The 23754-nt window shown below is 42.8% G+C and overlaps 2 protein-coding genes across 2 annotated transcripts in view; both read left to right on the top strand.

Moving 5' to 3' along the window:
* LOC133542085 (gastrula zinc finger protein XlCGF57.1-like) overlaps nucleotides 1–23754 on the top strand; it is a 266842-nt gene that overhangs the window by 17108 nt on the left and 225980 nt on the right. The window lies entirely within an intron of this gene.
* The window catches only part of LOC133542095 (uncharacterized), a 132462-nt gene that overhangs the window by 99052 nt on the left and 9656 nt on the right, over nucleotides 1–23754 (top strand). The window lies entirely within an intron of this gene.

Below are 23754 nucleotides of genomic sequence, written 5' to 3'. Positions count from 1 at the left end.
ACAATTCCATAGTGGAGTATTGTGTGTGATGAAGTTGTGTTTGTAAATTAGTTTCCAGTACAACAACACTTGCTGGTAGGGATGGGTACTGTTCACTTCTAATTCCATGTTTTATGTGTTATATATGTCAATATATTGTGTGTTTGTATTTTGCCAACATGGTAGAATCACATGATAGGCAGGTTGTATCATGTTTTTCTGTCACCTTGAGGAAATGGCATAAAGAGGAAGATGACAATATAATGTCACTTGGACAATGATGTACAGAACAGAGGAGATTTAGTTCATTTTTATTTATTTTCTTAATTTCACAAAACCTCTCCATTATCCAGCTATGGATTTCTGGTAGCTGGTAAAAAAGAGATGGAAGGAGATAGTGAGCTGATGTATGAGGAAGGTATGGACATGGATAGGACTAGAGGGGAGAGAGGAAAGAAGGGGAGAGGAGGGAGTGAAGGAAAGTAGAGCGCTAAGAGAGTAGAAAGGAGGAAACAGATTATGTAGATAATTGCAAGATTATATATACATTGAAGTCAGATCAAGACATGAAAGATATTAATTTGATGACACTGGTTAAGAGATGAAAGAAGGACATTGGAGAGGTGGAGATGGCCAAAGTGCTAAAGGACGGAAGTCGTTTGATTAAATGTAAAAATGGAGAGTAAAAGTACAAAGCAATGCGATTGCAAAAGCTGTGCAATAAGATACTAAAGGAAAGAATGGAAGTGGGAGAATGAAAGGGGGCCAGAGGAGTCGTGACAGGAATCCCAAGAGGAGAACATTTAGAAGATTAATAAATAAAAAGGGGGAACTGTCACAATGATGAAGACATTGATGGCATCTGGAAATAGGGCAAAGACGGAGAGTGAATCTGTGCTAGTGCAGTTTGTCCAGGAAGTCCTCCCGGAAAGAATCATGGTAGGGTTTTTAAGCTTCTATGTTAGAACTTACGTGCCACCCCCAGTACCTTGTTTCAAGTGCCAACACTCTGGGCACATAGTAGTGTGTGTCATGCCAAGATGAGATGTGGACGGTGTGGAGGGGAGCATGAATATGGACAATGTGGAAGTCATGAACAGATGAAGTGTTGTAACTGTGGGGGAATCACACAGCAGCTTATGTGGGCTGTGTCATCAGGAAACTGAAGTACAGCAAATGAGAGGAGCGTATGTAATAAACTGTACAGAATAGGCAAGAAATTAGACTGAGAAGATCAATATAATGGTGACTGGGAACAATTTAGGGACATTTCAAACATGACATTAAATAAAGAGAATATAAATCAAGATATTGAGCAACTTAATACAGATATTACAAAGTGCATAATAGAAGCAGCCAAACAGAGCATACCAAGGAATAGTATAGGGAGAAGAAGGAAGATAGTGCCGTGGTGGACACAAGAGTGCACAGATGCAATAAAAGAACGGAATATAGCATTTACTGTAGAATATTAAGAAGAACACATCATTTCCAAGATATGATCCAGTATAAAAGGCATCAAGCTAGAGTAAGGTATGTTATTAAAAAAAACAAGAAAACACCATTGGAGAACTTTTTGTGAAACACTAAATAGAACTACTCCTTTAAGCCAAGTGTGGGGAATGATCAAGAACATGTCAGGGCTCAGAAAAGAACATAAACATCATGTGATGAAAGATGGAACACAGTTTGTGGTAGAAAATAAAGAAAAAGCAGAACTTTTAGCAAAAACCTTTGTTAAAGTGCACAGTCATGATCATTTGAGAAATGTAGAAAAACAAGAAGAGAAACAATTAGTTTAAATATTGGGGAAATGATGGAATATAAGGATACAATATGGATATGACATTTTCTTTGAATGAAATGGTTCCAATATTGAAAAAGGTTGAAAATACAACACACACACACACACACGCACACACACACACACACACACACACAAACGACACCAGGAAAAGGCCAGGTGGTCAAAAACTTAGGTAGTATCGGCAAATAAGTGGTCTTGAAATGATATAACAGGAAATATGAAGAAGGAAAATGAGCATCTGAGTGGAAAGAAGCTGTAATAATTCCAATATGCAAGCCAGGGAAAGATCCGGAAGAGGCAGGAAATTATAGGCCGATAGCATTGACCTCAAATTTGGGCAAAGTAATGGAAAAAATGATTAATGCTCGTATATTATTTAGAGTCAAAAGAAATGATAACAAACTACCAAAGTGTATTTGGGAAAGCAAGAAACAGAACGACCCAGCAGTGCAGCTGGAAGAGGAAATTAGAAAAGGACAAATAAAGAAAGAAAGTATAATTGCGGTATTTTTTGACGTAGAGAAAGCGTATGATATGTTGTGGAAACAGGGGTTGCTGATGAAACTAAATAAGATTGGGATTAGAGGAAGAATGTACAGATGGATAAAAGACTTTTTAACAAGTAGAACATTATTAGTAAAAATAGAGAATGAATATAGCAGAGAATAGGAAGTGGAAAATGGGACCCCACAAGGGAGTATAATAAGTCCAGTACTATTTTCCATCATGATAAATGAAGTTTTTAGTGAAGTGGAAGGGTTAGTGGAGGTGGCATTGTTTGTGATGATGGAGTGATGTGGAAGAGAGGTAGAAATACACATCATATAGAAAAGAAGATTCAAAAAGCGGTAAATAATGTTCAAGACTGGGGAACGGCTTGGGGTTTAAGATTCTCTGTTGGAAAGACAAAAGTCATACATTTTACGAAGAGGAAAGTACAAAACAAGCTCCAAATTAAAATATATGGAGAAAATATAGAAGAGGTACAAGTATTTCAATAAAATATTATAGAGCAGTCCTGCCTTGTAACGTCAAGCGTGCTAACTGTCGTGAAAGCACAACGACGCAGAAAGACGTGAGCAGGACGCTAATAAGTCAGTCTTACTATTTATTTTCCAGTTTTAAATATTTATGTCATATAAAATACATCTTTGATTCTTTATTCAAGAATATATTTGTCTCGATGCGCTCGAAGCACTGTGCCGCTTCTCGTGCTAACTTTGCTTGTTAGTTAGCTTAGCTCGCTAGTTAGCTTAGCTTGTTAGCTGCTAACAGAAGACACAGAAGTTATCAACACATCGCTAAGTAGAGATCAAGTGTGAGAGTAAAGTGTTGTGATTGTGTGAAAATGTCTACATTACACATGTTGAGAGCGTTGGTGGATCAGCGACTAACTGCTGCCGTTGAAGAAATATTTGTAGTGTTAGAAAGAACGATAGCAGAATACCAGGCGGAACTTTTTAGAACAAAAGAGGAGAACAATCAACTACTGGACGCTGTTTTCACGAAACATCAAGTTGTGTTACACAAAACAGGTTTGTTTACTTATTGCTTTCAAATGTTTACTCATTTGATATTTGACTAAGAAGAAAATGATATTTGGAATATTTAATAGATGGCGGAGTAGAGCAAGTTGAAAACTGAAGCTCCCCTGTGCATGCTCTAAAAAAACTCTAAGCTACTTGGATTTCTGCCATAACTTTTTTTTTTCTTTTATGAACACCACTTTCCTCATTTTTCGCACACATGCTACAAATTTCAATGAAAAAGGCAACAATGGAATCAGGATCGTCCTCGTCTCAAACATCCGTCGTCACTGAGGCCTACCTTGAGACTCTACTCAGGAAATGTTTCAATGACGCTGAGGTTAGATCCCAAAAGCGATTCCAGCGATTGGAGGATCAACTTGGGTCAATTCAAGATACTTTATCCAAGCACGCTGCCGACATAGAAACTGTCCGCAATGAAGTGTCTTCTATTGAAACACCAGTCCATAGCAATGAGGACACTATGCTCAAGTTCACCAGAAGGCTCACACACATTGAGAAAAAAATGACAGATCTGGAGGACAGAAGCATTAGAATAATTGACATGAAGGAAGGCGAAGAAGGAAATAACACGCTGTCTTACCTGCCCGCCAACATCCCCAAGTGGTTCCCTGCCTTGGCTGCTCGTCCTCCGGAGCTCATGAGGGCCCCCCGCTCCAATCTGCCCGTCCCAGGACCATGATTGTCAGGTGTCTACGGTACATGGAAAAGGACCGCATCCTCAACCAGGCTAGAAAAACATCCTCTTCAGCTCTCTAGGGAACTCCGTTGGCTTTGCCCCGGACTACAGTGACTACAGTGACTACAGTGACTACAGTGACTACAGTGACCACAGTGACTACAGTGATTACAGTGACTACAGTGATTACAGTGACTACAGTGACTACAGTGACTACAGTGATTACAGTGACTACAGTGACTACAGTGACTACAGTGATTACAGTGACTACAGTGACTACAGTGACTACAGTGACTACAGTGATTACAGTGACTACAGCGACTACAGTGATTACAGTGACTACAGTGACTACAGTGAATACAGTGACTACAGTGACTACAGTGACTACAGTGACTACAGTGACTACAGTGACTACAGTGACTACAGTGATTACAGTGACTACAGTGATTACAGTGACTACAGTGACTACAGTGATTACAGTGACTACAGTGACTACAGTGATTACAGTGATTACAGTGATTACAGTGACTACAGTGATTACAGTGACTACAGTGAATACAGTGACTGCAGTGACTACAGTGACTACAGTGACTACAGTGATTACAGTGACTACAGTGATTACAGTGACTACAGTGACTACAGTGATTACAGTGACTACAGTGACTACAGTGACTACAGTGACTACAGTGACTACAGTGATTACAGTGATTACAGTGATTACAGTGACTACAGTGATTACAGTGACTACAGTGATTACAGTGACTACAGTGACTACAGTGATTACAGTGACTACAGTGACTACAGTGAATACAGTGACTACAGTGACTACAGTGACCACAGTGAATACAGTGACTACAGCGACTACAGTGAATACAGTGGCTACAGTGATTACAGTGACTACAGTGACTACAGTGACTACAGTGAATACAGTGACTACAGTGACTACAGTGACCACAGTGAATACAGTGACTACAGCGACTACAGTGATTACAGTGATTACAGTGACTACAGTGATTGCAGTGATTACAGTGACTACAGTGACTACAGTGACTACAGTGACTACAGTGACTACGACTACAGTGATTACAGTGACTACAGTGACTACAGTGATTACAGTGACTACAGTGACTACAGTGATTACACTGACTACAGTGACTACAGTGACTACAGTGATTACAGTGACTACAGTGACTACAGTGATTACAGTGACTACAGTGATTACAGTGATTACAGTGACCACACTGACCACAGTGACTACTGTGATTACAGTGACTACAGTGACCACAGTGACTACAGTGACTACAGTGATTACAGTGACTACAGTGACTACAGTGATTACAGTGACTACAGTGACTACAGTGACTACAGTGATTACAGTGACCACAGTGACCACAGTGACTACTGTGATTACAGTGACTACAGTGACCACAGTGACTACAGCGACTACAGTGATTACAGTGACTACAGTGACTACAGTGACTACAGTGATTACAGTGACTACAGTGACTACAGTGATCACAGTGATTACAGTGATTACAGTGATTACAGTGACTACTGTGATTACAGTGACTACAGTGACTACAGTGATTACAGTGACTACAGTGACTACAGTGATTACAGTGACTACAGTGACTACTGTGATTACAGTGACTACAGTGACTACAGTGACTACAGTGACTACAGTGATTACAGTGACTACAGTGACTACAGTGATTACAGTGACTACAGTGACTACAGTGACTACAGTGACTACAGTGATTACAGTGACTACAGTGATTACAGTGATTACAGTGACTACAGTGACTACAGTGATTACAGTGACTACAGTGACTACTGTGATTACAGTGACTACAGTGACTACAGTGACTACAGTGACTAAAGTGACTAAAGTGACTACAGTGACGCGACGGCCAAGCTGAGACGACCCTGCTCTCCACGATGTACAGTGCTCGAAAAGCTGTCTTTGAAGCCTTTCTCATCTATTGAGCAACTATCAAACTCTCCAAAGGCTCCCAACAACACTTTTTTGACAATCCAGCAGATTGGGGAATTAGTTAGGAAACTATTTTTGCATTTTGAAGTTGTTCTCACACCCTCTTCCTTTTTTCATGTTCCTGAAATAACTCGATATGTATAGTTCTGATAGTGAATTCCCCTCTGAAATAGAGGAGAATGAAGATTTGATGAACTACCAAAATTTGGAATCAATCCATTTTTCTGACCACATCAACTGCAAATCACAAAGATTAATGACAGGAATGGATCCAGATAGAAATGCTCCTCAAAACACCATCAATTATTGTTTATATTATACTGATGTCACATTTGATAAAACATTCATGAAAGATGATAACATATGTCTAGTACATTTTAATAGCAGGAGTCTATACTCTCATTTTGATGATATCCAGGACTACTTGAGTCAATTCAAATCTCCATTTAATATTATAGGTATTTCAGAGACGTGGATGAATGAGAAGACATGTAATGAGTTTGAATTAAATGGGTATGAAATGTTTTGCACCAACCGTAAAACTAAGAGAGGAGGAGGTGTGGCTCTGTATGTGGACAAAAATATCAACTGTAGTATTGTAAATGATATGTGTTTAGCTGTTGAGGAACTCTTTGAATGCGTCACTGTGGAATTATCATTTTCAAATAGGAAACACATTATTGTAAGCTGCGTTTATAGAACACCAGAATCCGACTTGAAAATATTTAATGAATGGATGGAAAAATTATTTAAAAGGAACAAAAAATATATAGTATGCGGTGACTTAAATATTAACCTTTTGAATCCTAATAAACACAAACACAGCGCAGAATTTATTGACAGCATGTTCTGCATGGGCTTATTCCCACTGATTACACCAGCCACAGGAATCCCAACACACAGCACCACACTTATTGACAACATATTCTGTAACATTGTGGATCAGACTGTAACTGGAGGCTTGTTAGTGAGTGACCTCAGTCATCATTTACCAGTGTTCATGGTGTACAATAATAACTGCAAAACATCCAAACCTGGAATTAGTGAATATTATCAAAGAGCCACAACTGAACGATCATTACCAGCACTTAAAAATGATTTAGCGAAACAAAACTTGGATTCTGTTTTTCAAACGTCAGATATAAATGCAGCTTGTAATTTATTTCATGACATTTTTTTCTGACTTTATGATACACACTGCCCCATCAAAAAATGCACTATAATTAACTCCAAAAAAACTCCATGGATAACCAAAGGGCTTGCGAACGCTTGCAAAAAGAACAATTATTTATTTAGGACTTTTCTATAGGCATCAAACCATAGAAACTGAAGAAAAGTACAAAACACATACAAATACATTAACCAGCATATTAAGAGCAAGCAGGAAAGAATACACCAGCAAACTATTAATCCAAAAGAAAAATGATATAAAGGGAATTTGGAAGGTTTTATATACAATTATTGGGCATGGTTCAAACAGTCCTTGTTATCCCGAGTTTTTTGTTGAGAACGACCAAATCATAAGTGACAAGAAGATGATTGCTGACGGCTTCAATATGTTTTTTGTTAATATTGGGCCTAAGCTGGCAAAAAAAATCCTAATTAATGATGAACAGCCCATGGATTTTATTGAAAAAAATCCTTATTTGATGTTCCTTACTCTGACTGTAGAAAAGGAAGTCTTGGAGGTTATTCAGAAAAACAAGAACAAAACATCACGTGTACATGACATCCATGACCTCGACATGAGGACGGTCTGGAACGTAGCAGAAGAAATCATCAAACCATTCACACACATCTGCAATTCATCTTTTCGACTTGGACAATTTCCTTCACAAATGAAACTCTGAAAAGTCATCCTCATCGTCAAATCTGGAGACAAACACCACTTCACAAATTACCGGCCCGTCTCCCTTCTGCCACAGTTATCAAGAATATTGGAAAAATTATTCGATAATAGACTTCGTGGCTTCATTGAAAAGCACAAATTATTATCCGATTGTCATTATGGGTTGCGACAAAATAGCTAAACTTCATTAGCGCTAATTGACTTAATAGAGTACATTACTAATGGTATCGAGAAGAACAAATTTGTTATAGGAATTTTTATTGACCTGCAAAAGGCTTTCGATACCATTGACCACCAGATTTTGGTAAATAAACTGGAAAACTACGACATAAGGGGATTGGCAGGGAAATGGCTGGAGAGCTACTTAAATGAGAGACAGCAGATTGTTCAGATGGACCAACATCAATCTACACTCATGAACATAACTGTGGAGTCCCCCAGGGGTCCATACTGGTACCCACACTATTCATTATATATATCAACAAAATATGTCAAGTATCAACACTGCTGGAGTTCATCCTCTTTGCTGACGATACAACAATTACATGTGCAGGTGACCACGTGAAGCAACTTCTGACTTCTGGAACTGAGGAGATGATGAAGCTAAAAACTTGCTTTTATACAAACAAATTGTCTCTGAATTTAAAGAAGACCAAAATAATGCTCTTTAGCAATTGCAAAAGTAATATACCAATCAGGATTGTTATTGATGATACACCAATAGAATATGTTCAACAACATTCTTTCTTAGGAGTGATAATAGATGAAAATATCTCATGGAAGCCTCATATAAGCAAAAGTTGCTAAATGTGTTGGAATGATGAGGAGATCATGTCATTTATTGAACACCAATGCTCTGCTGTTATTGTTTCATTCATTTATTATGTCATATTTAAACTATTGTGTTGGAGTCTGGGGAAATTGTTATAAATCACATCTACAACCTTTAGTCACTCTGCAGAAAAAGGCCATCAGGATTGTGTCCAATGTTCACTACAGACATCAATCAAATCCACTATTTATGGACTTAAACTGAACCATGTGATCAACATTAAAACTGCTCAAATGATGTTTAGTGCATCCCAAAACTCTCTACCATCCAATATACAGAACCTATTCCATGATGGAGATGATCACCATAGTTACAGTTTAAGAGGAAACAACTAATTATATTTGCCTAAATGTAGAACCACTTTCAAATCAATGTGCATTTCAGTGTGTGGAGTCACTCTGTGGAACAACTTAGGGGACAATTTAAAAATGTGTTCTAGCATGATTCAATTTAAAACACTGTTTCAAAAAGAAGTACTGAAGAAGTACGAGGAGGAAAGAGAGTGATGCACTCAGCACAGAGCCATGGGAGAGAGGTGTGTGTGTGTGTGTGTGTGTGTGTGTGTGTGTGTGTGTGTGTGTGTGTGTGTGTGTGTGTGTGTGTGTGCGTGTGTGTGTGTGTGCGTGCGTGCGTGCGTGCGCGTGTGTTTTGTCTTGTCTTGTCTTGTCTCATAGTAACAGTGGTACTATCATATTGTGTGTGAGCGCTTTGAGTATCTAATAATAGAAAAGTGCGATGTAAATCTAATCCATTATTATTATTATTATTATTATTAGTGTACAGGAGTTGTTCTTGTTTTTTTAAAATTATTATTATTATTTTATTTTCTTGTATTATATTGTTTATGATAGGCGCCAGCGCCCCCCGCATCCCCAAAAAAGGGAATAAGCGGTAGAAAATAGATGGATGGATGTTAAATGTGGAATGAGTGAGAGGGGTTGGACTATTATAAGCATCTGCTTCATCCAAACCCTTTTCAAGCCTTGCATAAATATCTCTGCCAAAGTGTAAAAAAAAAAAAAACTGTGTTTAGTTGTACTGTGCTGGTTTGAAATAAATGTTTCAATTCAATTCAAATATTTAATTTATATGCTAAACATGTATTTAATATTTATACACTAAACAAGTTTTTAATATTCATATAATAAACAGTTGTTTAATTAATACTTATACACTAAACATGTAAAGGAGGAATTGGAAGTCTGGGACACTAAATAAGGCACACTTGGAAGTAATGAAGTTCTTTGTGTGTGCAGTTGCAGCAGAAGTCCACAGGAGGGCGCACATTCCCTCTTCATAAGTCTGGTCTCTCTCTCTCTCTCTCTCTCTCTCTCTATATATATATATATATATATATATACAGTATATATATACATACATATATTAATTTACCGGTCGATCTACGTTCCCATCCTCACCAATGGTCATGAGCTTTGGGTCATGACCAAAAGGATAAGATCACGGGTACAAACGGCCGAAATAAGTTTCCTCCGCCTGGGTGGTGGGTCTCTCCCTTAGAGATAGGGTGAGAAGCTCTTCCATCCGGGAGGAACTCAAAGTAAAGCCGCTGCTCCTCCACATGGAGAGGAGCCAGATGAGGTGGTTCGGGCATCTGGTCAGGATGCCACCCGAACGCCTCCCTAGGGAGGTGTTTAGGGCATGTCCAACCGGTAGGAGGCCATGGGGAAGACCCAGGACACGTTGGGAAGACTATGTCTCCCGGCTGGCCTGGGAACGCCTCGGGATCCCCCGGGAAGAGCTAGACGAAGTGGCTGGGAAGTCTGGGCTTCCCTGCTTAGGCTGCTGCCCCTGCGACCCGACCTCGGATAAGCGGAAGATGATGGATGGATGTATATATATATATATATATCCATCCATCCATCCATCCATTTTCTACCGCTTTCTCCCTTCCGGGGTCGCGGGGGGCGCTGGTGCCTATCTCAGCTACAATCGGGCGGAAGGCGGGGTACACCCTGGACAAGTCGCCACCTCATCGCAGGGCCAACACAGATAGACAGACAATATTCACACTCACATTCACACACTAGGGACCATTTAGTGTTGCCAATCAACCTATCCCCAGGTGCATGTCTTTGGAGGTGGGAGGAAGCCGGAGTACCCGGAGGGAACCCACGCAGTCACGGGGAGAACATGCAAACTCCACACAGAAAGATCCCGAGCCCGGATTTGAACCCAGGACTGCAGGACCTTCGTATTGTGAGGCAGACGCACTAACCCCTCTGCCACCGTGAAGCCCTTATATATATATATATATATATATATATATATATATATATATTTAATTTATACACTAACATGTATTTAATATTTATACACTAAACAAGTTTTTAATATTCATATATTAAACCAGGGGTCCCAAACATGCGTTATTTTGCGGCTGCCCCTGCGACCCGACCTCGGATAAGCGGAAGATGATGGATGGATGGATGGACGGATATATATATATATATATATATATATATATATATATATATATATATATATATTGTGGCAGGGGGCGTGGTCAGCGCGTTCCCTGCGGACGGGGTGTGTGCAGAAATCGGTCATGAAGCAGCTGACAGGTGAGTGGATATTCTCAGCTGGAACGAGTTATCTAATCACCTGTTCCTTTATTAGCAGCGCGGGAGACCGTGATCGGGAGGACAGACGACACAAAGGGGAGCGTGCTGAAAAGCCAGAACACAGAAGGACTCGAAAAGAGACTTGCAAGAGGGGCTGCAAAGCCTAATTGATTTGTGTAAATATTGAAAGTTGTAAAAACCACTGAGTGAAGTGTGCGGAAGTCACTGATCCAGAAGACGCAGGTACGAAACCTGCTACAATATATATATATATATATATATATATATCCCAAACATGCGGCCAGCGGGCCAATTGCGGCCCGCGAGACGTTATTTTGCGGCCCGCACTTGGATGTGAAAATTTAATGTATATGCGGCCCGCGAGTTTAATATGAACGGAACTTGACAGCGTCATACTTCCCAACGTTGCCAATTTTCACGGGAGTCCCCTTAATAACAGGGTACAGGATAGAGCTATTTGGACCAAAAAAGCGACGATTCCCCCATTAATTTGAGCGAGGATGAAAGATTCTAAAAAAAAAAAAAAAAAGGCGACGGCTCCAGGCGGCGTTTCAGATGTAATTAGACACATTTACTAGGAAAATTCTGGAAGATCCCTTATCTGCTTATTGTTTTAATAGTGTTTTAGTGAGCTTGTAAAGACATACGTGAAAGTTGGGTGGCTGCGGTGAACGCCAGTGTCTCTCAGAGAAGCCGATGGAGGAGCCAAGATCCCAGCTGCCTTTTTGAGCTGCAGGAGGAGGTCCCGTAATCCACTGAAGCATCCGGTAAGAGTCGACTTAATATCACAATTTTCCCATCCAAAAACTTGCTGGTTGACGTAGAGAAACATGTTCGCTTGACCGCTCTGTGTTAAAGCTTCACAACAAACAAAGAAACACCGGCTGTGTTTTGGTGCTAAAGGCAGCTGCAATCCACCGCTTTCCACCAACAGCATTCTTATTTATAGTCTCCATTATTACTTGTATAATTGCAAAAGATTCAGCAACACAGATGTCCAAAATACTGTGTAATTATGCGATGAAAAGAGATGACTTTTAGCCGTGTGTGGTGCTGGGCTAATATGTCCGCTACAACCCGAGACGTCACAAACACGTGTCATCATTACGCGACTTTTACAACAATAAACTCCGCGGGAAATTTAAAATTGCAATTTACTAAACTAACATATTGGCATGTGTTGAGTAAATGTGATCTCATTGTTATTAATGCTGTTTTTGTGTATCAAGAGAGAGGCTTGCTGTTGTTGTTTAGCGCCTCCAACAGGTTATATAAGGTAGTGCATGCTCGCCTGTGTTATCATCACGTGATCTCTTCCGGTTCACTTCGCGCGAGAGAATATGAGGGACTAACAGAAAGAAGCGCGATGAAGTTGTGTTCTATTTTCCACAGTTACCGATGTTTTGTTTCCCGGTGCTGTGAGGCATTGTACTGAACCATCCTTAAAATAAACCATCTTCTTTCTTTTATATTCAACTTGAGTATTCATTGAAGATGAGTGAAGAAAGAAGAAACCCAACAGGTTATGGGCCCAGACATGCAACGGGAGGAAGATGGCAGCGCCTGGTCTTCGATGGAGACGAGGACAACTACAAACTTTGGGAAGTAAAATTTCTTGGTCGCATGAGACTTGAAGGTTTAAAGGACACAATACTTTCCTCTGGTGAAGTGGACCCAGAGAAGAATGCAGAATGTTTTGCAGAGCTAATCCAGTTTCTCGACGACAAAAGTCTGTCGTTGGTGATGAGAGACGCTGCTGACGATGGTCGCAAAGCACTACAAATTTTACGGCGCCATTATGCCAGTGATGGTAAGCCAAGAATTATTTCCCTGTACAACGAATTGTGTTCCCTGAAGAAAAACTCCGAAGAAACTATTACAGACTACATCATTAGAGCCGAAAAGATTGTGACTTCTTTAAGAAATACAAAGCAAGTAATAAGCGATGAGTTGAGCATTGCTATGGTTCTGCGGGGCCTACCAGAACCATACAAACCATTCGTCATTCACATGACACAGAGCAACGATGAAGTGACTTTTGTGGAGTTTAAGAGCAAACTACGAAGCTACGAAGAGACAGAGAAATTTGAACACAAACCAAATTCAGACAACGTAATGAAAGTGGACATAGCGTCAGCAACCTGTTATGGATGTGGGAATCGTGGACATTTTGCGAGAAATTGTCCCCACAAAACAACACCAAAGTGGTGCAACTACCACAGAAGCACAACACATACAGACGAGACGTGCAGAAGAAAAACCAAGCCTGACTCTGCTAAACAAACTATGGAGAAAGAAGAAGATTCAAAGGAAAGTGGAACCTCCTTTGTGTTCCAAGCCAGTCATTTGGTGCTTCCAGACGGCATCAAACAAAATGGACTGATGGTGGACTGTGGGGCGACGTCACACATAATCACTGAGAAGAGCAAATTTACACGATTTGATGAGACTTTTAACCCAAACAAACACTACATGGAGTTGGCCAATGGAACAAGGAAGAACAACGTGGCTCTGAAGAGAGGCGATGCAGTGGTTCTTCTACGCAACACGGAAGGGAAAAGTGTCCCCATCACACTGAAGAACGCCTTGTTCATCCCAATCTACCCACAAGACTTCATGTCGGTGAAAGCAGCCACAACTGATGGAGCTCAAGTGATCTTCGAAGAAGGACAAAACCGGCTCATCACAAAAGAAGGAAACACCTTCAAGTTAGAAGTACACGAGAGACTGTACTACCTCAAAACGGTAAACCATCAAAAACCATACGATGACTCTGTGCATGACATGATGTCAAAAGACAAAGTGAATCTATGTTGTGATGTGAAAACATGGCACGGGATCTTGGGGCACTGCAATGTGAATGATGTGTTGAAGCTTCAAAATGTTGTGACAGGCATGACAGTTACAGGAGATACAAAGATAGAATGTGACATTTGTACACAAGGAAAATTCACTAACACTAGGAACAAATTACCTGATGTCAAAGCTAGTGCACCCCTAGAGCTGGTGCACACTGACCTGGCCGGCCCCATTGACCCAATTGGATTAGATGGGCATAAATATTCAGTCTCATTTACTGATGATTATTCAGGGGCAGTATTTGTTTACTTCTTGAAGAATAAGAGTGAAACTACCCTTGCGACAGAGAAGTTCATTGCAGACGTTTCCCCATATGGCAACGTAAAATGTATACGCTCAGATAATGGAACTGAGTTCACTGGAAACGATTTTCAAACACTTTTGAGAGAGAAAAGTATCAGACATGAAACTTCGTCACCTTATTCTCCTCATCAAAACGGTACAGCTGAAAGACAGTGGCGAACACTGTTTGAAATGGCAAAGTGTATGCTACTAGAAAAAGAGTTACCAAAAACATTATGGCCTTATGCTGTTCAAAGTGCCGCCCATATTCGGAACAGATGTTACAATGACAGAACAAAGAACACACCATATTTCATGCTAAATGGAAAGAAGCCCAACATTTCAAAAATGTGGGTGTTTGGCTCGGAGTGTTACGCATACACTCACACTCACAAGAAACTTGAACCAAGGTGTGAGAAAGGAGTATTTGTGAGCTATAGCAAAATTAGTCCAGCATACTTGGTCTATGATCCACAGTCAAGAAAAGTGTCAAAACACAGACTGGTAAAATTCACCAAAAAGAACACTGCAGAAAAAGACACACAAAAAAATGCATATGACTTGGACATCCCAGATTGCGAAAGCAATGAAACCAAACTACCTGACACTGTGTCAGAAAAATCAGGGAGCTTCGAAAGTCAAACTGTACCACAAAATGATGTTGACAACCAAACACAAACTCTGGAAGTAGAGGAAGAGGTGGTGTTAGATGATGCCACAACTAACATAGAGACTAGGATAGAACAAAGAGGTCGTTACCCAAAGAGAGGGAGAATTGTTCCTCCAAAATACTTAGAGGAATATGTAACAAATATTGATGATACCAATGAAAGCCATGACATTATTGATCACTGTTGCAGGGCAGTGTGTGGAGTCCCACAGACGTATAAAGACACCCCGATGTCATCAGAGGCAGCCAGCTGGGAAAAAGCCATGAAAGACGAATTGGCATCTCTCAAAAAAATGACACATTTGAACTAACAACATTACCAAAAGGGAAAAATGCAATAGGCGGAAAGTGGGTTTATGCCCTCAAAGAAAACACAGAGAAAGGACAGCTTTTCAAAGCTAGATATGTTGCCAAAGGATACAGTCAAACTGAAGGTATAGATTATCAAGAAACATTTGCACCAACTGCAGACATTACTTCTGTGCGTGCATTGATGCAAATAGCTGTTCAAAATGACCTCACCGTCCACCAGATGGATGTGAAAACGGCATATTTACATGCCCCCATTGATGAAGAGATATACCTAGATCAACCAGAAGGTTTTCAGAAAACATCGGACACAGGTGAAAAACTAGTATTTAGGTTGAAGAAATCAATCTATGGCCTAAAACAATCAGGAAGAAATTGGTACAAACTTCTAAATGACCATTTAGAGCAAAACAATTTCAAAAGAAACCTATCTGATCATTGTGTCTACCGAAAACAAACAGAAAATGAAACAGTCATTGTCATCATCTGGGTGGACGACCTGATCATTGCTGCAAGTAGCAAAGAAGCACTTGAGCAATTCAAAAACATAATGAAAGCCAAATTCAACATGAAAGACATCGGTAAGATGTCTTATTTCCTGGGTATTCATTTTGAACAGAAACAGAATGAAATCAAGATGGATCAAAAGATGTACATAAAAAAGATGCTTGAAAGGTTTGGCATGTCAGAATGCAAACCTAAAAGCACTCCTTCTGAACAGAAAGTAGAACTGAGCACTACAAATCAAAATGAGTGTGACACTACCGAGGTGGTAAACCCCAAAGAATACCGTGAAATCATTGGTAGTTTGATCTATGCCATGACCTGCACCAGACCAGATATCAGCTGGATTGTTGGTAGGTTATCACAAACATTGGCAAAGCCAACAGCACAGGATCTAGTTGCTGCCAAACATGTGCTAAGGTATCTCAAGGGTACACATGACTTTGAACTAAGTTTCAAGAAAAGTGAGGAAGGCCTCAAACTTATTGCATTTAGCGATTCAGACTGGGCATCATCAGTGAAAGACCGACGCAGCACTAGTGGATATTGTTTCGGTCTAACAAAACAAGGTCCAGCTATATCCTGGAATTCAAAGAAACAACCAACAGTTGCATTGTCAACTTGTGAAGCTGAATATATTGGCTTATCCACCACTACACGAGAAAGTATTTATATCACCCAACTGTTGAGTGGCATGGACAAATGTTTGTACAATAGTACAACAATTCTTGGAGACAATCAAGGGGCTCTTTTATTGAACAAAAATCCAGTTAATAGACAGAGGTCCAAACATATTGATGTCAAATACCATTTCATTCGCGAGGCACTCACTGAAGGGAAAATTTCATTGGTCTACTGTCCTACAGAAGACATGGTTGCAGACATCTTAACCAAACCTACTACAAGAGCCAAGATTGACAAATTCAAATTATTCTTTTTTGGAAACTAATGTGTTTCACTGTTTCATGGTCATGAGATCAAGGGGGGGTGTTGAGTAAATGTGATCTCATTGTAATTAATGCTGTTTTTGTGTATCAAGAGAGAGGCTTGCTGTTGTTGTTTTGCGCCTCCAACAGGTTATATACGGTAGTGCAGGCTCGCCTGTGTTATCATCACGTGATCTCTTCCGGTTCACTTCGCGCGAGAGAATATGAGAGACTCACAGAAAGAAGCGCGATGAAGTTGTGTTCTATTTTCCACAGTTACCGATGTTTTGTTTCCCGGTGCTGTGAGGCATTGTACTGAACCATCCTTAAAATAAACCATCATCTTTCTTTTATATTCAACTTGAGTATTCATTGAAGATGAGTGAAGAAAGAAGAAACCCAACAGCATGTGTTGCAATGTTAATATTTCATCTTTGATATATAAACTATCAGACTGCGTCGTCGGTAGTAGTGGCTTTCAGTAGGCCTTTAATAAATCGGAAACTGATGACATAGTGCTGTATTATGCTTTTTTATCTCTTTTTTTCCAACCAAAAACTGCTTTGCTCTGATTAGGGGGTACTTAAATTAAAAACATGTTCACAGGGGGTACATCACTGAAAAAACGTTGAGAACCACTGTTGTAGAGGACGTTAAAGGCAGTGCAGTCACGGCAGCCAATAATAGGGCGGGAAAGTGCATGTTAGATTTTTTAAGAAATCTTTTCTTTCGGCCCAGCCTCACCCAGTTTCTGCATCCAGTGGCCCCCAGGTAAATTGAGTTTGAGAACCCTATATTAAACAGTTGTTTAATTAATACTTATACACTAAACATGTAAAGGAGGAATTGGAAGTCTGGGACACTAAATAAGGCACACTTGGAAGTAATGAATTTATTCGTGTGTGCAGTTGCAGCAGAAGTCCACAGGAGGGCGCACGTTCCCTCTTATTAAGTCTGTCTCTCTCTCTCTCTCTCTCTATATATATATATATAATTTATACGCTAAACATGTATTTAATATTTATACAATAAACAACTTTTTAATATTCATATATTAAACAGTTGTTTAATTATTACTTATACACTAAACATGTAAAGCAGTGGTCCCCAACCACCGGGCCGTTGCCCGATTAGTACCGGGCCGCAGAAATTTTTTTATTATTTTTTTTTTTTATTAAATCAACATAAAAACACAATATACACTTACAATTAGTGCAGCAACCACAAAAAACCTCCCTTTTTCATGGCAAACAAAAAGAAAGAAAAAAAAAAAAAGGATTCCCAACCAGTGTTAATTTTGTTGAAGAAAAATTTCCCTCATAGTTATCGTCAACGACCTTTTTTTCCGACTAAAACAATACAATAACTAAATAAAAAATAATTTACGTGGACTAAGACGATGACGAGGGGTATTGACATATTCGTCAACGAATAAAACGAGACGAAAATGTCTGCCAGAGACAAGATCCAATCGGAACTCATTTCGTTAGGAAGAGGCGGGAGGAGTTGGGAAGAGAACCAATCAGAGCGACGTGGTAAGGAAGTTACGTAAACGTAGTTTGCGTTTGAGACTGACCCGGGAATGCGCTGCAGAAGACAACATGTCAACGCCGGGGAGGAAGAGGAGAGAGGACATATGGGGGAATGTTATATTTGACTTCAAAGATAACAAGACGCAGTGTAAGAAATTCAGCGCAAGGATTACGGGGGAAAACACAACAAACTTGAAGCGACATTTACAGTCGAATCACCCCGAAATCCACACACAGGTAAGCATTTTCCACAACATACAACTCACTCGACGTTATCCCGTTTATTACACGGCTTACTCGTGAAATACTACATTTGAGACATGATTTTCATCCAATGTATGTTATAATGTGTGGTGCATTATAAAGACGACAAGAGTCCTGCTGTGGCTCAGTACCGTGTATTCAGGCTGCATGTAGGAAGTACAACTCAGGTAAACACACGTGACGCAGTGATATGTTATAGGTGCGGGACCGTGGCTGCCACAGGGTGGCGCCGTATGTCAAGACAATCACCCTGTAACATCTCCCTTCCTTTAGTAAAGTATCCACACTGGAACAATGCTGCCTGTAAATCAACTGTAGACCATCAACATACTAGTAACCCCATATTCAACCTCAGATAGCGATACCTGGTTTAACATCCAATATCAGATATAGCAAAAGAGAACATAACATTACATAGTAGCAGGATAAGAGCACACCTGTCATCAAATCACACTCCATCAGAACATCACTTTTTATTTTTTATTTTTTATTTTTAAGGTGCAAACAGTCCATGTATGTTTATTCGAGTGCATGTCAGTGTGTGTGTGTGTGGGTGTGTGTATGCGTGTGTGTTCGAGTGTGAGTGTGTGTGTGTCACAGTCCAAGTCTGTCAGAAGGCCTAATCAGCCTCCCACTCCGGGAGAAAGTCTGGCCCTGAAGCACACGGCGCGGTGTGTCTCTGGCCTGCGGAGAAGACGGTGATGACCTTGGGGCCGGTGAAGACCTTGGAGACTCCCCAGCACCGCCAGCACTGTCTCTGTTGCCACTGCCACTCGCAGGCTGCTCTGGGGCCAATTCTGGTCGAGCCAGCGGTTGCTCAGGCATTGCCTCGGCCGGTCTAAGATCAATTCTGTTGCGTCGATATGTGGTCCCCTCTACGTCGACCAGATAGAACACCCCTCTCCTCCATCTGCCCGTCCTGTCGCCCGGGAGTGGCTTCATTCTGACAGGCTGGCCGACGTTCAGCTCCGGCAGATCCCTCGCCGATTTGTCATACACTAACTTCGCTGCCTGATGCTTCCCCCTCAGGTTTTCGGAAACCCCTGTGATGACCTGAGGTGCAAGGAGCTGGTCGGCCACCGGAAGAAGTGTTCTCAACCTTCGTGACATGAGACACTGTGCTGGGCTGCAATGTATGCCCTCAGTGGGCGTGTTTCGCCAATGCAGAATGGCCTTCCAGGGGTCCTCTTTGGCACGGTCCGCCTTTTTGCACAAGCCTTTCACAATCTTTACTGCAGACTCTGCTTTGCCATTAGCCTTTGGGTGCCGCGGTGAGGACATGACATGTTCGAAGCCCCACTCCCTTGCCAATGCCCGCAATTCACTGCAGGCAAACTAGCTTCCCCCATCCGTAATGGCTCTGTCCGGGACGCCGTAACGTGCAAACTGTGCCTTGATTCGTCGGATTGTGGTGTCGGCCGACAAGTCAGGGAGCAGGTCTATCTCCCAGAAGTCGGAGTAGTGGTCCACCACGAGCAAAAAGTTCTGTGCTGCGTAGCTGTACAAATCCATGCTTACCAGCTGCCATGGACGTGTGGGGAGCGGGTGTGACATCATGGTCTCTTTTTGTTGTTCGTGCGCATACTCGTTACATACAGAGCACTGCTGTACATAGTCTTTGACTTCCCCTTGCATGCCGGGCCAGTACAATGTATCGCGAGCATGTCTGTAACATGCTTCACCACCCACATGATTGTAGTGGATCCTCCTCAGCATTTCCGGACGTATGGCTTTCGGAATGATGACACGCTGGCTCCTGAAAAGCACGCCATCCTGTGCGCGTATTTCATCTCTGATGGCCCAGTAGTCCCTGATGAGTACGGGGGCTTCCTCTTTGTGTTCTGGCCATCCCCGCAGTACGACTGCCTTGAGCGTTTGGAGACACACATCCTCCTCTGTGTGTGTTCGGATCTGTGCCAGGCGTTGGCTGCTGACATTGAGGTAGTCTGCCTGCTGAATGGCCGCTGCGTCACACTGCTCCTGTTGCATGCTGCAGACCATTTCTCGTCGGTACAGTGTGTCTGTCTTCCGTGGCGGGGTGGTGGCTCTACTAAGCGTGTCACTTATGTACATTTCAGGGCCTGGCTTGTACACCACCGTAAGGCAGTAATTCTGAAGTGTCAGGAGCATGCTCTGTAGGCGCTTGGGCGCGCTGAGGAGGGGCTTACTGAAGATGGACACTAAAGGCCGGTGGTCGGTCTCTGCTGTCACATCACCCCGTCCATATAGGTAGTAGTGGAAGCGTTGACAGGCGAACACGATGCTCAGGCACTCCTTTTCTATCTGTGCATGGTTTTGTTCCGTCTGGGTCAGGGCGCGGCGCGGGAAGCAAAAGTGACAGGCTGCCCTTCCTGTAGCAGACAGCAGCCCATGCCTGTCTGACTGGAGTCGCTCTGTATGGTGACTGGCTTGATGGCGTCATAATAGCGCAAGACCGGTACTGCTGTGACCAGTGTCTTCATTTCCTTCATGGCAGCATCATGTTTTGGCAGCCAGTGCCACGCCACGTCTTTGTCTAGCAGCCTCCTCAATGGTTCACATACCTCTGACAGGCGGGGCATGAATCTGGAAAGATAGTTCACAAAGCCAACACACCGCTGGACCCCTTTAGCGTCTGTGGGGTTTGGCATGTCCAGAACCGCCCTGATCTTGTCAGGGTCAGCCTTGAGGCCCTCGGCAGACAGTATGTGGCCGTGGAAGCGGACCTCCTTCACTCGGAACTGCAACTTTTTCAGGCTCAGCCTGAGCTTAACTTCTCTGCATCTGTCCATTAGGAAAATGAGGTTTGTGTCATGGTCGCGGTTGGCCTCCTCGTCCGTATCCCCGCAGCCGACTATGAGGATGTCATCGGCTATGGGCTCAATCCCAGTTAATCCAGCTAGGAGCTCATGTTGCTTTCTCTGGTACAGTTCCGGAGCAACTGACACACCACCGTTTTCTGCCCCATGGTGTCCAGAACGTTGTCATCAGGCTGCTCTCCTCATCCAGTCGGCACTGCAGGAATGCATCACGCGCATCCACCAGCGTGAATATACGCGCCTTTGGCAGCTTGTACAACACATCATCTAAAGTGGGCATGAGGTAGTGGGACCGTTTCAGGGCTCGGTTGAGTGGCTTTGGGTCAATGCATAGTCTCAATTTATCAGTTTTTTTCACTATGACCAGATTGCTGATCCAGTCTGTGGGCTGTGTGACTGTGGTTAAATGTCCATCCTTTTCGTATTGATCGAGCTGTGCTTTAACAGCTGCCTTGAGGGCCACTAGAACATTCCTGGGGGCACACTGCACCGGCACCACACTGCTGTCCAGCTCAAAGTGAACATCACCAGGCAGGGACTCGACTGGGCTGGTGAACACGTCGTGGTATGTGTTGATGAGACGCTCTTTGGTCAGGTCTCCCATCCTGCAGTGTTCCACTTTATTTAGCTCCTCAGGAATGGTGAATCGTATCAGGCCTAGTCTCTCACATGTAACCCCGGAAAGCAAGGGCCTTTGGCCTGTATGCACAACCTCAAAGTCCAGCTTGTGTGTTCTGCCCCTAATGACACACTGTGTGCTGTATAACCCCAGCGAGTTCATCCACTCACTGTTGTACAGCCTTGTGGAGACACGCAGCCGACGGGCTGACAGCGGGCTGAGAGGGACAGCCTTGGCCAAGAGGGAGGCGAGGAGAGGCGTGACGCACGCTGAGCAGCACGAGAGCGGCAATTTCAATCAGGTGCTTACAACACACACCGACCGGCTCACAATCTCTCCATCTGCGGCTAGATTATAAGAGAGGCAAAGCGGGCACGGCGAGGGGGGAGAAGGAGGAGAAAGAACCAGCTGACGACACCGACCACGAGCACGACAACCAGGACCCGAGAGACGATGAGCCCCCGCCACAGACGCAAACCCTGGACACCGCAAGGTGCCCCGCGGCCAGAAGCAGGGAACGCCCGCACACTGCAAAGTGCCGCGACAAAAAAGCAAGAGGACAAAGTGATTGTTGAAATAATAAACACAAATCAGACCTGCTACGATGTGTCCTGTGTCCATCGTCACGACAACCCACACATGGACGGCAGGAAGTCTGTCACAAGCTTCAATCTGGTGAGACTCTTCTGAAGAGGCGTTCTGGGCGCCAGTCTCATCTTGTCCTTCATGCTAATCACATTGCAGGTGGCTCCCGAGTCGAGCTGGCACCTCTGGACCCCAGTGGCAGATTGACAAACCACTTTTTCCCTTGCGTGTTCACCGCTCCCACGCTCTCTGCTGTGTACACATCTCTTTCATCACTGTCCTCCTGTTCCCCTGTTGACGGGTCATCCACAGCATTCAACTGGCGTGCGTGCTGACCCCCCTTCATGCATACTTTGGCGAAATGGTTGGCAGTGCCACAAGAGCAGCAAGATTTACCAAATGCAGGGCACTGGTCTCGCCCACGTGCGTGTCTTGTACCACAGTACTTGCATTCCACTGTGTCTCTCATTCTCTGGAGCTGTGCACTGGTGTTGGTGGGCTCAGATGACCTACCGGCAGACCTGCGTCCATATCTTTGTCCCCCCTGCGCGGCATTGATGCTCTCTCCAGGCCCAGAGTTGCCCAGTGACATAGACTTTAATTTATTGTCCATGACCTCAGCTGTGGGCTTCACGGTGGCAGAGGGGTTAGTGCGTCTGCCTCACAATACGAAGGTCCTGCAGTCCTGGGTTCAAATCCAGGCTCGGGATCTTTCTGTGTGGAGTTTGCATGTTCTCCCCGTGAATGCGTGGGTTCCCTCCGGGTACACCGGCTTCCTCCCACTTCCAAAGACATGCACCTGGGGATAGGTTGATTGGCAACACTAAATTGGCCCTAGTGTGTGAATGTGAGTGTGAATGTTGTCTGTCTCTGTGTTGGCCCTGCGATGAGGTGGCGACTTGTCCAGGGTGTACCCCGCCTTCCGCCCGATTGTGGCTGAGATGGGCGCCAGCGCCCCCCGCGACCCCGAAAGGGAATAAGCGGTAGAAAATGGATGGATGGATGGATGGACCTCAGCTGTACGGCAGATCATGATTGCTTGATCCAATTTGAGATCATTTTCTCTTAGCAAACGACGTCTGGCGCCCTCATCAGCAATGCCAAGGACAAGCTTGTC

The sequence above is a fragment of the Nerophis ophidion genome, linkage group LG24 (assembly GCF_033978795.1).
Source record: "Nerophis ophidion isolate RoL-2023_Sa linkage group LG24, RoL_Noph_v1.0, whole genome shotgun sequence".
In the NCBI taxonomy this organism is placed as follows: Eukaryota; Metazoa; Chordata; class Actinopteri; order Syngnathiformes; family Syngnathidae; genus Nerophis; species Nerophis ophidion.
This window is presented reverse-complemented; position numbering and strand designations above follow the sequence as displayed.